The sequence below is a fragment of the Protopterus annectens genome, chromosome 2.part0, assembly GCF_019279795.1.
Source record: "Protopterus annectens isolate FY-2018-M chromosome 2.part0, PAN1.0, whole genome shotgun sequence".
In the NCBI taxonomy this organism is placed as follows: Eukaryota; Metazoa; Chordata; order Ceratodontiformes; family Protopteridae; genus Protopterus; species Protopterus annectens.
In genome coordinates, this window is record NC_056728.1 from 376,402,736 (window position 1) to 376,418,689 (window position 15,954).

General features: G+C 44.8%; 1 protein-coding gene across 2 annotated transcripts in view; it reads left to right on the forward strand.

Annotated features, from left to right (window-relative positions):
- Nucleotides 1-15,954, forward strand: part of DMRT1 (doublesex and mab-3 related transcription factor 1) — a 2,140,563-nt gene that overhangs the window by 1,749,997 nt on the left and 374,612 nt on the right. The window lies entirely within an intron of this gene.

The following is a 15,954-nucleotide window of genomic DNA, read 5'->3' on the forward strand; positions in this document are numbered from 1 at the left end:
ACAGCTGGATTGGCTTATTACAGTCAGATCTACTCAACTCCCTCCCCCCAACTCTTCCACTGAAGAGCAAAAAAAAAAAAAAAATACTGGCAAACCAACCAAGTGGTTAGATGCATGACAATGGGCACGCTCCTCTCCTGCCCCACCGTAGCTATTTGGGTTCCATTTCTGTGACTTGTCCCAACCCTCCTTCAAAAAAATTTAATTAAAAAAAAATTATGTGTGTGTGTGTGTGTGTGTGTGTGTGTGTGTGTGTGTGTGTGTGTGTGTGTGTGTGTGTGTGTGTGTGTGTATATATATATATATATATATATATATATATATATTTGTTTTTTCCTTTTCAATTGTAGCAAACTGTTTGGTACAGCGATAGCAAACAGTTGCTACAGAGTTCTGCAGCTCTCATGTTTCAATAAAAAAAAAAAAACTTTTTTTTTTTGCCACCTTCCATTGGGGCTAAAACCAGATCAAAGCCACATCCCTCACACCATCTGTAACCCCACCCATTTTGTGACATCATTGTGACATCAGCCAGCAGGGAACCCCCCTTTTTTTTCCATTCCTGATGCCTTTTTTCCTGCCAGTTTACTATGCTTTAATCCGCTGGTTTAACATAACTCCAATAGTCTGTTTCTTTTCTTGAAACAGAATACCGGAGTTTGTACAGTGATTTTCAGACTACCAGACAATCAGTTTGATTTCCAGATAGTCCAGAAAAAAAAATGGATAGGTGGCAACCCTATTTTTAAATTGTAGCAACCTACTTGCTACAAATGTAGGAAACAGTTGCTGCATTTTATACCCTGCCTTCACGGAGCCCTATGATGCTCATGTTTTAGTTAAAAATATATTTTTTGTAAACTATAACAAACTGCTTGCTACAAATGTAGCAGACAGTTGCTATAGTTTATTACCCTGTGTGCACAGAGCGCTACACCACTGAGGTTTTAGTTAAAAGAAAAAAGAACATTTTCAGTTTTAAACTGTAGCAGGCTGCTTGCTACAATGTATGTACATTATGGTGGTCCACATTAGTATGCAAAAAAAAATCAGCCTTGTCAGTGGAGACCTACAGTGCTCAGGTTTGACTGCAAATACAATATCGGCTTTTAAAAACCAGTATTGCATTAAAGAGACATTAAAATAAGTTGATTGCAGCCCCCTCCCCCAAATACTATGTGCCCGGGGTAGTTGCCCGTCTTACCAAGCCCTAGCTACGCTACTGAATTTTCACCTGTTAACCCTAACTCTGTGTATACTGTTCATAGTCTGGTACGTTTTGGCTATCCTGAGACATCTCTGTGGCATAGAGGGAAGAAGCCCTGACTATAGCATGGGCTTGATTAGTTTCCTAGGCAGTGGTGGAAGAGTTATCTCTGAGAGAGCAAAAAGGGAGAGCTTTGCCAGCTCATGTTTCCCTGGAGGGTGTTGTGTGTCTTCGGGTGGATGTACAGCCAGTGAATTCCCAGAGGAGATCAGAAACCTAGCAAAATTCTTCTCAGAGGGAAGGTGGAGTTGTTCATAGAATGTGTCCCCTGCATGAGTAGAAAACTGCCCCACGCTATTCCCATTCCACACCCACACCCTAAATGTTGCTAAGGACTCTACAGGAGGAAGTTAGGGTAAATAAACCCCTATAATCACTTTGGATGATGCCACTCTGAGACATCTTGATGTCTTGTCTACCTTCCGCTGCAGTGGAAATTGCTGTCTACCAATTTTCCGCTGGAGCTGGCGGCCCTGGTCTTGGTGGGGGGGGGGGGGGTAACCTGGTCAGTCAGGGTAGGAGATTCAGAGATTTGTTGTGGTACAAGTGGTGTGGCTGCCACAGGGAACTAGAAACATATTTTGGTTAACCTCATTCTTGTAGCTCCCTTATGGTCAGGATGGTTCTGGTTCTTTGTCTTTCTTCAGTACAATGTCGGTCTGCACTAGGAACTACCTCATTAAAACTTTCTTCTGTTGCATCTATAAGGACTCCCTCATGTATACTTCAAGGCACTCAGGCTTACAGCATTTGCTGTAATGTCTAGAACCTCAGTCCTGACAGAAGAGGTGAAAGCTCCTCAGAACCAGGCTATAAAGAAAGTTTTTTAGCAACAGTTGTATTTGCCTGTTACACTGTCTGCAAGGGTGTAGACAGACATACTCTATGTACTCTACAGAGTACACTTTTCTGAACATCACTTAGACAGTTGTGTCATTTTCAGGAAGTGATATGTATGTGACTGTCTGAATTAATGCCTTGCTAAGATAGAATTGCTAATCCAAAACAACAGCAACTTTAGTAGTTATAGAGTGGTTGAAAATGGTACATGCATTATTAAGTGTTTGGGGGGGGGCATCATTTTATGAGAGTTACAAATTTAGTAATACCAGGTGGATTCGGGGCAGCAATAAGTGATTGTGAGCATAGAATAGAATTCTCTGGCTACACCCATGACTGCATGGCTGAAATATGAGTCATATTCTCAAAAATACTAATATGCGTGATCCCTCAATATCTAACTTCCATTTTACCAGTCAAGTATCAGAGCCTGTGTATCAGAGTTCATTTATTAGCGGTTGTCAATTTCCATGATGAATTTGATGGTTCCTAACCTTAGTGAAGATTTGCATCCAGTTCCTCAAAAAAATATTTTCTGTTTAAGTCCCTCATACTCCCAGTAAAGTCAGTGATTCCCTCTTTTATCTTCAGTTTTTATTGGGAAACTGATATTTTTGCCTTTGAAGCAGCTACTTTGGCAGATCTTAAATTATTTTCTTAGAAAAGTCAGTATTTAGATGTTCCTTTTGCCAGAACATTTTAAAACACTGGGCTATGTCTGTCCTTCCACCCTGTCTGGTTTATTATAAGGTCAGAGATCTGATGCTATCCATGTCATTATTCATCATTGTAGGGTCCTGGATCCTACATCAGATCTGCGCTGGCAACATTCACACAGACAGGGCCAAGGCTCAAGCTCCTCCCTCTATCATAATGCCCTGCTGCCCTCTAACCCTCCAGATTTCGTTTGCCTCTATTTAGTACGGATGCAGTCCTGGCTTGTAGTTCTAGATAAGTAGTTGCTTTAAAAAAAATTGCTGTTTAGCGTAGCAAGTTTAGTGGGTTGTAGTTTGTTTTAGTAATTAGCTTATAGTGTTGTTGTTGTTACCTCCCCTCCCTTAGTTTTAGGTAGTTATATTACTAGTTTCTGGTTGTGGTATTTTGGTGCTTTTTTGCTGTTTAGCTGTTAGGGCTCTGTTACTTGTTTTTCCTTAGCGGTAGTGCCTTACTGTCTTTCAATACGTATGAGAAGCACTCCGGTTTTAAAAAGTGCTCCTTGTGCAGTCGGAAGATACCCAATTCTGACTCGCACAAGGAGTGTTTGTATTGTTTGGACGCTGCGCACCTGGAGACTGAATGTGACATTTGTGCCGCATTTAACCCCAGGGCCTTGGTGGAGCGTCACAGTAAGCTCCTTCTAAAAGGCTTAGCTCAGGGGGGACCCTTTGTTTCCCCTTCGAAGGCTTCCTCTATGGATCCTAAGAGGAAGACCACTTCTTTGCCTGCTGTTCCTTCCAAGAAACAGTGGCTGTCGGATCCTAGGTCCCCAGATCCAACTTCAGCCCGGACCATCTCGGATCCAAGGTCTTCGGATCTGAGAGCTGTGGAGTCTTCTTCCGGATCCAGGGTGTTTTCACATCAGAAGCTCTTGGATCCGGCCGGGGTCAGGCCAGCGTTGGATTCAACCAGTTTGTCGGATCTGATTACTACTTCAGCTCGGCCATCAGATCCGAAAGACTTATCAGATCCAATAATGGTTCTTGGGAATGCATTGTCTTATTCCACCTCCAGACAGGTAGTCCAGTCGGTTCCAAGGCCTCAGAACTGAACCCCGGAACACTGATGTAAATCCATAAAGTCTCCAGTTAAGTCCACTCAGTCCTCTTCTTCCTTCAGGTCGTCAAGGATACAGTTACCCCTGACATGGACAGGATGATGAGGAGCTTCTTCAAAGCCAAATAGAGTTGGGGCTCCTGGCTTGCCCAGCCCATCCGGCCAGGGGGGCTTCACTTTTTCCAGTTGGTCATTCTTCTCTTCCAACCCAGTTGGCCTTGGAATCTCAGGACCTAGACACCCATGGTCACATCCTGGTGATGCCTAGTATTCCCCTTTTCTCTACTCCGTCAGGGTCTGTGGCCTGCTCTGTTCCTCCTCCCTCGGACCAGAATGAGCCCAGTGCCAGAATGGCTCTGCGGGGGTGAGATCGGGTCCCATCTTTTCAGACTGGTTTCTTCCCCTTGGAGTCTTGGCATTCGATATCTCTGGACCAGTATCATCCAGTGGTCATGGTGCTATTTCGGGGTTCATTCCCCCTCTCTGGGGGACTTCTCCGTCTGAGATTGGGATCGGAACTTCTTCCAGCTCATCAGCCTTCCATTTGATAGAGAGGACCTTCTCCAGGACAGGAGTTTCATCTTCCGTCCCTCCAGGTCCATCCTTGCCTCTCTCTCTACTTTGGCTGATTAGGTATTCCATCCTGTCTAGGGTCAGCGTTTGAGCCTTCGGGGGGGTTTCTTCCCTCCAGGAGTCCCTGCTTCTTCCTAGTCCTCCCCAGAGACCCCACAGAGGAGGTACATCGTAAGAGAAAATGCAAGAGGAGGCACTTGGACTCCCCCTTCGGAGTCCCTCACTGAGGACACGGACCTCGATGAGGGAGACAGGTCCCCTAGATCTCTGCCCAACGATGTCTCCTTCAGGCACATCCTTCAAATCTTGAAACAGAAGGACGGATGGTCTCCCCAACCTACGTCTTCAGAGGAGTCCATGTTTCTGAAGGCTTTCAAGATGGGCCCGTCTACTTCCTGGGTATCCCCTTGCTGACAGTTAGTAGATCTGATTGCCAGCAGGGCTTAGAAGGAGCCCAACACTGTGGAGCCAGTCCCCAAGCGAGCAGACAAATTCCTCAGCTCTCCTGCTAACCATCACTTCTGGAGCAGAGGAGTTCTGGTCAGTGCCATCGTGGTTGCCGCCGCCAATAAGAAGGAGCTGGCAGAGCAGAGCTCCATGGTCCATCCCGCGAACAGGGAGTCACAGGCGATAGACCATCTTGAGATGCGTGTGCATGCCTCAGCTACCTTTGGACTGAGGGCATTTAATTACTTGGCACACTTTACCCACCTCCAAAGGGATTTGGTACAAGAATTTTCCACGTCCCTTACAGAATTATTGGTGGTGGAGGACATCAAAAAGTTGTAGCTCTCTAATTTGCAATGCTGCAGAAGCTACTTCTCAAGTGGCAGGTACCAGCATAGCTATGAGGTGTCATACTTTGTTACATTTATGTGAGTTTGCAAAATACTTCAAAGCATCCTTTACCAATGCCCCTTTGATGGCTGCACCCTCTTTGGACCTTTCGTGAAGGACACTTTGACCCACAGCGAGCAGGAAGGGAAGACTTTATTTGCAGTTGGAATCAAGCTTTCTACTCCTCAGAGGTCCTTCTCTAAGACCCAGCAAGGAACTAGGAAGATGTGGTCCTGGAAGTCACAGTCTCCCTTCAAGCACGCTCCTGATGACTCCGCTTCCAGAGGCAGGGGGAGAGGTTTCAATGGCTGACACTGCCCTAAAGGCAGGGAGTGGGGGTCCACAAAATCAGGGCTCCAGAGAACCCTTCTCTGAGCAGCCCTATCAGCGCTCCTGAGATGTTGCCCAACTACTCTGCCCTGGACGCAGTCGAGGGTCGCATTTCCCTTCACCCACTGTCCTGGACAAATATTACCTCCGATCATTGCGTGTTAAACATTTTTTCCAAGAGTTATTTCATTCCCTTTTTGGAACCCCTTCACATACGAAGTTACCTCCCCGTTCCACCCAGTCAGAGGAAGTTGGCCTTCAAGGAAGTTCAACAACTTTTTCAAAAAAGAGCCATCCAAGAGATCCCAGCAGGACAAAGAGAGCCCAGTACTTATTCTTGCTTCTTTCTTGTGCCAAAAAAGCCGAGGGACCTGCGTCCTGTTTTGGACCTCAGCGAGCTCAGTCTATCAGTCAAAAAGTCCAAGTTCCAGATGGTCATTGCTGAGTCCATTCTGCTTCTCTTACGCAAGGACAATTGGATGTGCTGCATGGATCTCCAGGACGCCTACTATCACATCAAGCTAGACAGGCATTCCAAGAGACATCTTCACTTCCAGTTAGGCGCCAATCATTACCAGTTTAGAGTCCTACCCTTCGGTCTCACCACAGGCCCACTGGTGTTTACCAAATGTATGGCAGTGGTACTGGCTCTCCTCCAACGACTTTTACATGCAATCTATTATGTTGTTTCCCTTTTCAATCAATTGGGGATTACTGTCAACCTTTCGAAATCCAATCTGGTTCCCTCTCATCAGTTAGAGTTCATAGTAGTCCAACTAGACTCCTTCTCAGAGATTGCAGCATTGTCTGTACGCAGGGTTCAGTTGATCCGGGAACAGGTCACGCATATCTTAGACCTGTCGCTTCCCCTGGTCCACTTGATTCTTCGAACTCTAGGATCCATGGCTGTGGCCATTCAGCTCATTCCCCTAGCAAGGTACCATATGCGGGTTTTACAGTGGACCTTATCAGTTTAGTGGTCTGCTGTGTCTCAGCCCATGTCCATGCCCATAAAGTTGACACCTGTATGCAGATGATACCTTCTTTGGTGGCTTAAATCTCAGGATCTCCTCCTATGCATGCCCCTTTCTCTTCCTTCGCCCAAGGCCACGGTGACCAAGGACACTTCCCTGTTTGGGGGGGGGGCATTTGCAGGGGAGAACTTCCAAAGCATGTGGTCCCCTATAGAGACCAAATTGCACATAAACATCCTAGGGATGAGAGCAGATGTTCATCGTGTTTCACTGTTGCAGTCATGACTGTAGGGTTCTCCCCTGCTGGCAGGCAGTCCTCGGTCGGCCAGAATCCTAAAGTCTGGGTCTGGCGTCGGCTGTTCAGCCATGCTCCCTGACGTCAGAGCGCCAGGAGTACAAAGCTGACAGCCGACGCCATCTTCTCCAGTCTTTCTTGCCGTGCGATGATAGCAGTTCGCAAGTACCGGTCGGCTGACTTCTGACGATTTTTTCTGATAAACTTCAGTCCGAAGACTTTCTTCTCCACTCAAAGCTAAGTACCCCGTTGGGGAAACTTTTTTCTTGCTCCAGTCCGATGTCAAAAAAAGTTAATAATTGTATTTCATGTGGGAAGCAAATACCTCATAAGGATTTTCATTCTTACTGTATTCCTTGCTTAGGCCCTGACCACGACGTAGCTAGTTGTCGGTTTTGTGCTAGATTCAATCAACGTACAATTAAGCGAAGGTACGATTTTGCTTTTCATTACTTCGGTAGGTGCTTTAACTACAAAATGTCGTCGGATACGGTTCCGGCTACCGGAGTTCACAAACGTCGCAAGGATAAAGACAGGCCTCCGAGGTCCAAATCTGATGATAGCGCACAAGCAGAGCCAGCTTCAGGTTTGGCCGTCGTCAGTGAGGCGCTTTTGCAGCCCCTGTCGTCGGCCATTTCAGAACCGATGGCCGAAACGGACTCTCATGAGGAGCCAACCAGGCCTTTAAATATTTCTATTGCAGGACCTTCGGACAATGCTCCTTCGGATGGGTCCGGAGCCGCTGTGCAGGTACCGGCTTCCGAAGGGGTTTTCAGGCCTACTCAGCTTCTAATAAAGGCAAAGGCAAAGACTCCTTCTAAATCAAAGACTGCAACACAGGCCTCTTCGGAACCGACTCCCAAGTCACAGAAACAGTTACTCAAGATGGCGGAGGATTTACTTACTATGATTAGGGGTTCACATCCCCCTCCAGATAAAAGACCAAGGCAGGATGTTTATTATGATTCCTCTGATCAGGCTTCTGTTTCTTCAGTTTCTTCTTCTGACCAGGAATATTCTTTCCCTCCTTATGAGGATTCTGATGCTGAGGAATCCATTCCTTCAGCTTCTCCCCTGAGGATTTCTCTTTTGGGGAAACTTTGCATGAAATGAGGGAACATTTCCACTGGGAAGGACAGGAGTATTCGGAATCTAAGAAAATACTAAGGGATTTTCTTCTTCTCCCCCAACATAGACCCCTGGCTATTCTCCTGTTTCGGATATTGTGGATGATGCTTTTTGGGAGGCTAACTTAACCCCTGACTCTTTTCCTCCTGCTCCTGTTAAGCCTGATAGATATTACAGGGTTCCTGATTCCCACCAGTTTTTATACAAGAACCCTTCTGCTGACCCTGAAACAATTTCTCAGGGTCCTAAGGGAGTTAAGGCCGCTTCTGCCAAAAATCCCATTCCCACTAAAAAGGATTCTAGATCTTTAGAAAGATGGGGCAAAAAAGTGTACACTTCTGCTACTTTGTCTATTAGGGCTTTAAACTGTCAGTTTCATATGCTGAAATACCAGCAATTTCTCTTGTCTGTTTTAAAACAAAAGCTTACTTCCATTTCTGCCTGTGCAGATGATAAGGAATTACATGACTTATTGCATGCCACTGAACAAGTTGGGAAGCATGGTTTACACTGTGGATTTGATGCCTTGGAGGCTTCTTGTAGGGCTGCTGCCTCCGGCTCAGTCAGTAGAAGGCATGCATGGCTAAAGGAACAAAATTTGCCAGAACAAGTAAAAGCTAAATTATTGGATGCTCCTGTTCAGCATAATGTTTTGTTTGGATCAAAAGCTGAAGAGGTGATTAAAAAGATGGAGGATAAGGCAAAATCCATGCAAACAGTTAAAGATTTCTTACAAGTACAGCCACCAAGATTTAGCAGGAATTGGCCTTCTAAAAATTGGTCCTTTCCCACTTCAGACAGGCCCCAGAGGAGTAGATATAGACGCTCCAGAGGAAGGCCTCAAACACAAGCTTCTTATAGACCAAGACAGTGGACTGCTTCCACCCCTAGGGGAGGAGTGGACAGGTCACAAACTCATAGGAAACAAACTCAATGACTCCCTCTTTTGGGCTGCAGGAACTTCTTGCCTGGAAGCCCCTCTCGGAGGAAAACTCTCTCTTTTTTATCAAAATTGGACTCATATAACCCAAGACAAGTGGGTTCTGGATGTGGTTTTAAGAGGTTACAAATTCCATTTTCATACCCTGCCAAGGCCAAGCGGATGGCCAGACCTTCCAAAACATCAATGGACAGAGGCCTTAAACCAGGTGGAAGCTCTTTTGGCTATAAAAGCCATAGAACTGGTTCCACTTTCAGAGATGGGACAAGGTTTTTATTCAAGGCTCTTTCTAGTCCCCAGGAAAGAAAACTCATGGAGACCCATTCTGGATCTGTCGGTCTTGAACACCTTTCTAGAGATTCCAAAATTCAAGATGCTTACTCTACAGCAGCTACTTCCAATGCTGTCCAAAGATGCATGGATGGTAACTTTGGATTTAAAGGAGGCATATTTACACATTCCCATCAGGCAGGAACACAGAAAATACCTCAGGTTCAAGGCCGGATCGAGGCACTTTCAATTCTCTGCGCTGCCGTTTGGATTGTCTACTGGGCCCAGGGTCTTTACCAAATGCCTGGCTCCAGTAGTAGCTTACTGCAGACTCAAGGGAATTCAAATTTACCCTTATCTGGACGATTGTCTAATTCAGGCAGACAGCAAGGATGTCTTACTCCAGCATCTAGAGTTTGTACAGAACCTCCTCAAGTTCCTGGGATTCTCTGTAAACATAAAAAAGTCAAATTTGACACCCTCACAACAGATAACTTTTCTGGGTGCTCTTCTAAACACCACAACCCAGATGGCATTTCTGACATCCGAAAAACAATTACAGCTGGCTTCAACTTTCAAAACCTTGGCAACTTTAACTCAGCTATCTGCAAGGAGATTCCTGCAGGCTTTGGGTTACATGGCCTCCTGCATCCTTCTTGTACCATATGCAAGACTACACATGAGGAAAATACAGTGGTACCTAAAAAGTGTATGGTCTCAGCATTGCCACAGTTTAGACTTACTGATCTCCGGCCTGCCTTGCCTTCAAAAGGAATTTCTTTGGTGGTCCAGGGCATGTACTCTAAACAAAGGGAAACCCTTCTGTCTGCCTCCTGCCACTCAGATTCTAACCACGGATGCCTCAGATTATGCTTGGGGAGCTCATTTTCAGGGCAACTGTCTGCAGGGCCTTTGGACAAAGGATCAGAAGCACCTGCATATCAATTTAAAGGAAATGTTAGCCGTTCAGAAAGCTCTAATGGCCTTCAGGAATCTTCTACAACCAGGACAACTACTAATACGGACAGACAACACCACAGTTAAGTGGTACATAAACAAGCAAGGGGGATCTCATTCCTACCCCCTTTGCAGACTAGCCATGGATCTATGGAACACAGCTCTAGCTTGCAATCTGGACCTTCAAGCTCAGTTTCTACCAGGGAAGCAAAACTTCCTGGCAGACAGTCTGAGCAGAAACCTTTCGGATCCACACGAGTGGATGCTGGACACCAAAATATTCAGGATGATAACAGCAGTCTGGGGATGTCCTCACATAGACCTCTTTGCATCCCATCTCAATCATCAACTACAGAATTTTTGCACCTGGACTTTCCACAAAGAAGCTTGGAAAGTGGATGCCCTATCATTCAGTTGGAGGAACCTCTTGGGATATGCCTTTCCGCCTCTTCCTTTTCTTCCACGGGTATTATTAAAGATAAAACAGGACAAGCCCAAGATGATAATCTTGCTGGCCCCAAATTGGCCTCGACAGTTTTGGTACCCAACTCTAAAAAACCTATGTCTGGAGCCCCCTTGGGTTTTACCTCAGTCTCCGAACCTTCTGTCCCAACATCAGGGTCAGGTTCTACACTCTCATGTCAGAACTCTCAGCCTGGCGGCCTGGTTAATCCAGGGCCTTTGATTTCTTCTTTCCTACCCAAGCAGGTTATGGATGTCATTTTAGAAGCCAGACGTCCTAGCACTAGAAAATCTTATGCAGGAAAATGGAAAAGATTTTGTTCCTGGATGCAGGCTCAGGATTCTGATCCTCTTCTTCCGAACATTCCTTTAATTTTACTTTACTTGACAGATCTCTTACATAAGGGTCTCTCTTTCTCTTCCATTAAGATACATGCCTCTGCTATTTCTGCTCATTATAATACAGACCCTCCAATTTTTTCCCACCAGCTCATGAGACAGTTTCTCAGAGGAGCTAAGAATTTAAGACCTCCTAGATCTCCTCCCATTCCTGCTTGGGATCTCAACTATGTTTTGGGAAAACTAACCTTGCCTCCTTTTGAGCCTGCTGCCTCTTCTGACATCAAGTTTTTATCTTGGAAGACAGCTATCCTGTTAGCCCTAACCTCTGCCAGGAGAGTTTCAGAGTTACAAGCTCTTATGGCTGTGGAACCTTATATTATTTTTCATCAAGACAGGGTGTCTTTGAGGACTAATCCTACCTTCATGCCTAAGGTGGTTTCCAAAGTGGCTTTAAATCAAACTATCCACTTGCCAACTTTTTCCCCACTCCTCAAAATAAAGGGGAAAGGATCTTACATTCCTTGGATGTACACAGACAACTACGTTTTTACCTGGACAGAACCAAGGACATCAGAACATCAGAACAATTGTTTGTTTCTTATGCTTCAAGTTCCCAAGGTAAAGTCATTTCAAAGCAGACCATTTCTAAATGGATTGCTCATGGAATCAGATTTTGTTATTCACACCATGGAAAGCAAATCCCAGGGAGTATACGAACTCATTCCACCAGAGCTGCTGCCACTTCAGCTGCCTTCCTCAGGGGAGTTCCTACCAAAGACATTTTGGAAGCTGCAACTTGGAGTTCAGTGCATACTTTTTCTAAGCACTACAATCTACCTCTCTACTCTAAGTCTAGGGCAGGCTTTGCCTCTGCAGTCTTGCAGGGCCTTTTAGCCGCCCCTTCTTCTTTATGACCACCTCCCTTTCTTTCAGCTTTGGGTTTCTACCCTACAGTCATGACTGCAACAGTGAAACACGATGAACATAGTACAGTTGTGTACACCTACCATAAATGTAGATGTTCGAGTGTCTTCACTGTTGCAGTCTGGGTTTCCCTCCCGCCTGTCCCCTCTTATTTTACTTTTGTGTGGTTCCTTTTTTCACCATTCTTCTGAGGTGTATTTGCAAAGGATATGGGACCTTTCTCATTTTGGGACTCCTGACATCTGGGGCAAGAAAAACTGGAGAAGATGGCGTTGGCTGTCAGCTTTGTACTCCTGGCACTCTGACGTCAGGGAGCATGGTTGAACAGCCGACGCCGGACCCAGACCTTGGGATTCTGGCCGACCGAGGACTGCCTGCCAGCAGGGGAGAACCCTACAGTCATGACTGCAACAGTGAAGACACTCGAACATCTACATTTATGGTAGGTGTACACAACTGTACTTTCTAACTTTTCAAGCCTTTCAGGACTGCCTCCCTCTAGGGATGATTGCAATTCAGAATTACAACATGGCTGTGATTTGATATATCAACAAGCAAGGGAAACACAACCTTATTCGCTGTCCAGAGAGGCCATGAGAGTGTGGAAATGGGTGATGTCCTCCAGCCGCTCCCTTCTGCAACATATATTCTCGGGGACTCCAGAGTGTTGGCAGACAAACTCAGCAGATCCATCTTGAGTCCTCGCATGTGGTCCCTCAATCCCACAGTGGTGAAGCTGATTTTTGACCACTGGATGTACTTCGCCCTGATCCCTCCCCCAGGTCACCAAGGGATGCTCTTGTCTGCTATTGGTCTCCAAGTCTCCTTTATGCTTATCCACCTGTCCCGCTAATTCTCATGGTTTTGCAGAAACGCAACACCTATGGACATCCCTGATCCTCATTGCCCCTTTCTGGCCTCGTCAACCATGTTTCCCTTCTTCAGGGCTCAGCTGAAGTATCCTCCCTGGATCTCCCATCTTTCAAGGCTTCCTCTTCCAAATCTTCGGACCCATCATCTAACTGCATAGTTTCCCAATTCCAGCGATATTGAAACAGTCCAGGCTAGCATCCCCCATCAAGTGCATTATTCTAGCCTTCCAGAAACCTTCCACCAGAAAGGTTTATAGTAGTAAGTGGAAAAGGTTCTCTATTTGGGCTAAAAGCAGGAATCTGGACCCCTTTTCTGCCTCTGTTCCAGATATCTTTTTGTTTTTGTCTTCTCTTTTCCAAGCAAGAGCAAATTTTCTCTACTATTAAGCTTCAGTTGGCGGTGATTTCAAATTTTTATGAGAACAATGTGCCTATCTTTTCTTCCAGGCTTTGCAAAGCATTCATGAAGGGTATTTTCCTTCTACGTCCACGTATTAGGGATCCCTCGTTTCCTTAGGACTTAATCTTAGTACTGCAGTCTCTGACTAGGACTCCTTTTGAACCAGCTAGTTCATGTGATCTCATATTCTTGTCATGGAAAACAGCCTTCCTAGTTGCCATAATTTCAGCTAGCAGGGTTTCCGAATTGCAAGCTCTTTCCATTTCTCCTCCGTACATGATCTTTCACAAGGATAGAGTGTCTGTTGAGAGGAATCCCTCTTTCCTGCCCAAGGTTGCTTCAAATTCCAATCTTAACCAGTGTATTCACTTGTCAGTATTCTTTCCTAATTATTCCAACAAAGGAGAGTACATTCTACATAAATTGGATGTACAAAGGCAACTTTGTTTCTATCTACATAGGACCAATGGATTTCGCAAGTCAGATCAGCTCTTGGTGGCCTTTTCCCCGAACAGACGTGGTCTCCCGGTTTCTAAGGTGACTATTTCTAGATGGATCTCTAGCTGCATCTCTACAGTCTACGACAGTAGGCATCTTGATGTTCCAGGAAGAATCAGAGTCCATTCTGGGAGGTTCATGGCTACTTCCTCAGCGTTCTTGCCCAGACTTTCTATTGATGACATTTGTACTGCTGCCACTTGGTCTAATCCTCACATCTTTATATCGCTTTACAAGCTGGATTTGATTTCCAGGATCAGGAATTTTTTTGGCTCCACAGTGCTCTGGCATGTCCTTTCTTTAGACCTCCCAGGATAAATGGTAGCTGGGGATTCTGACCCTACGGTGATGAATAATGACATGGATACCATCAGATAAAGAGTTATGTACTTACCATAACTTGGCATCTGTGTTATCCTATGTCATTATTCATCGCGTTTCCCTCCTGCCATTCTCCTTCCTTGTTGGTTCTTGGAAGAAGTTGGAGTGTTTTGTGTTCCAGTCTCTTTCCTCTCATTTCTTGGAGGGGTAGCATTAGGGGATATGTTAGCAAACTCAATCTGAGGGTTAGAGGGCAGAGCATTGTGGGAGAGGGAGGAGCTTGAACCGTGGATCTGTATGTGTGAATGTCGCTGGCTCTGATTCGATGTCGGATCCACGACCCTACTGTGATGAGTAATGACATAGGATAACACAGATGCCAAGTTATGGTAAGTACATAACTCTTTTTTTTCTTGCATAGTGACCCAGATTGCCTTGTGCCTAACCTTGACTAGTCAATTTATCTTACAACCTTCTTGCAGTTCTGTCTCATCAGAGAGAGTTTGCAGACAACATAGTAATGAAGCAGTAGAACAGCTTCATTTCTTAAAGATCCTCAGGTTTTTGAAGCTCTTACCAGGAGCAGAGAGGGCAAGAACAAAATGTTTGTATAACTGCATTTGATTTTGCTATGGAAAACATGACAAATCCCTTGGCCCATTTCTAAATGTGCATTCCACAAGACCAAAGTCATGTTATACTACCTTTTTTAAGACTATGTTTGTGGATGCCATCTTTGAAGCAGTTGCATAGATTACCTTGTACACTTAGCTTATTTTAAACACTACAAATCAAATGATAATTCAAGGTCAAGAACTTTGCTTTCCTAAAGACATTATGAATACTTTGTCTGGGACCTCCACCAACTGAACCTGTCTGAGGTATTGTTTGGGTCTGTATCTTGTAAACATGTTACTGCTAAAGTGTGTCAGCATCAGTCAAAAGGTATGTCAGATACTCTGTTAAATCTGCATTTACTTGAGCATTTTAATACAGTATGTCTTCTTTGTGAGACCTTTACTACAGCACATTTTTCACTTAATTTGTGATAGTTGTGAACAGTGTTTTGGTTTGCTGGAAATGCTCCTTTTTCTGGCAATGACTATGAGGTGTTTTTATGCAGTTTAGTCTGTTACCAGTTTGTGTGTGTATTTCTGCGGTGTTTGTGCAGCTTGAATGTTCAAAAAATAACCAGCACATTTATTGAAACCTTTACTTTCATCAATATTTTCACTCACCATAACACTGGACCTGTGACACAGCGGCAGCAGGTTGGGTTCCTTCCATACTTCTCCCAAAACCTGTAGCTTTTACAGATTCTGTGTCATTTTTGTTGACGCACGTCTTAATCAGACCTTAGGTAGCTACCTACTTTTATTCTAAATTGCCAAATTGTTTAATGACAGACTGAAAATGAATGACAGAAAATTGCTGCCCGAATGCTTCTAATTTGGAGTTTTCGGCAAAGAAAAAAAGCAGAATTTCTCATGTAGAGCATGGGAACAAGCTTTACACATATCCCTTTGCCAAAGTATCATGTCACAGAATCAAGGCTAGAGTGTGATCTCATATAGCGTTTATATACAGTGCTTTATGACCCACATGTACAAAACACAGTGCACTATTTCTCACCCACTAGCCAATAGAGATGTCTTAAACATATCTGATTTGAGGAAAGAAAATCTTAGTACAAAGCTATGATGCGTAGACATATGATATAGATGCAAAACAGAGGGAGAAGAATGTATAGCTAAAAAACTTAGATGGCAGCTGTCCCAGTAGTGCATGGGCAGTGTGTCTACCTGTGATGCCACTGACCACATTTAGCTAATAACTTGCATGCCAGAACATCAGCCATGGAAGGGAAGGAATAAGAGACATAACTTGTTCCCTTCTCCCCTTCCTGCAGGCATAGGCCCCTTTAATATCCCCCTCATTGACATCTCAAGAG